Source organism: Octodon degus, unplaced genomic scaffold (assembly GCF_000260255.1).
Source record: "Octodon degus isolate 3935 unplaced genomic scaffold, OctDeg1.0 scaffold00066, whole genome shotgun sequence".
NCBI lineage: Eukaryota > Metazoa > Chordata > Mammalia > Rodentia > Octodontidae > Octodon > Octodon degus.
In genome coordinates, this window is record NW_004524642.1 from 1,048,761 (window position 1) to 1,050,071 (window position 1,311).

General features: G+C 42.9%; 1 protein-coding gene across 3 annotated transcripts in view; it reads right to left on the bottom strand.

Moving 5' to 3' along the window:
• The window catches only part of Arl13b (ADP ribosylation factor like GTPase 13B), an 85,339-nt gene that overhangs the window by 19,279 nt on the left and 64,749 nt on the right, over nt 1-1,311 (bottom strand). The gene's annotated exons all lie outside the window — the stretch shown is intronic.

The window sequence follows — 1,311 nt, forward strand, 5'->3', positions numbered from 1 at the left end:
TATCCGCGGCAGTACTGCAGAGTAACTGGCTTACTCACAAAGCCAACTTTCTTACACATGTAGAGTGATTAATGTTTCAAAGTAAAAAGCAAAGTTGGATTCGTTTCTCTAAAAGTATTTTTTTAATGTAAAACAAAACTCCACAACATTAGATAGCATGCGGACAACAGTTCATGCTATTAAGATAGCGTGACTTAGAAAAGCACATCTTTAGAGGAAACGGAGAGCTGGCGAGATAGCTCGGTGGACTAAGGGCCCGCTCAGGCAAGCGCAGCGAGCCAGGGGCCAATGCCAGGACCACAGGCTGCGCTGGCCACGAGAGCGGGCATGGTGGCACACGCCTGCAACTTCAGTGCTGGGAGGCTAAAAACAGGAGGCTCACTATGAGTCCAAGTGCACAGTGAGACCCTGTAGCAGGTGGAGAGAGGGGAGGAAGGGAGGGAGGGGGGGAGAGAGAAAGAGAGAGAGAGAGAGAGAGAGAGAGAGAGAGAGAATGGGATTAACAAAAGATTTAATGAATCTTCAGACAGCTGAGCAACTTAACACTAAATAGCCCATATTACCAGAGGTACCTCCCTCAACAGCAGCCCTGGGGAATACAATGGGAAAATGTGGAAGGAAACAGAGACGGAAGAGGAGCAGGGAGCACACGGCAGGACAGCACGCCTGCATCCACGAGGCCTCGGAGCACAGAGAGGCGAGGGTCCTGCTCAGCGGAGGCCCTGAGAATGAGGAGGACGCGCAGCCAGTGCCAATCCTGGGCCCAGCAGAGACAAAAATCGCACACACACACACACACACACACACACACGGCTCCTTAACTTCTTCATGATTAAAAGCCACATATTAATCTTGCTAAAACTTGTGATGATCAAAATTAAAATAAATATCCTGCATTCAGATACAAGAAAAATTACTATTTTTCATTGGAAAATGAATAATAGTGTATGTACTCTCTGCACAAGCACCTAAATATTGTTATAAGGGATCGTAACAGTAATACTCAGGGAAAATGTAAATAAAATATATTACGACTATATAAAAAAAGACACAGATAAACTTATTAAAACAGTAACTGAAACTGCCACAACATTCAACATTTATCTTTATCCTAATTTATTTTGAAGTTGTATTTTCTTTTGTACACTATGTCAGCATAATTTAAAAATAATTTCCGTTTTTTGGCTGCATGCTAGGCAGTTGCTGTCTATCGCCGGTCCCCCAAGATACAATTTGAAGGGGAATATAAAGGAATAAACATTCAATCACTCTCACCTTTAATTTTATTACTTAAAGAAACAATTCTATTTC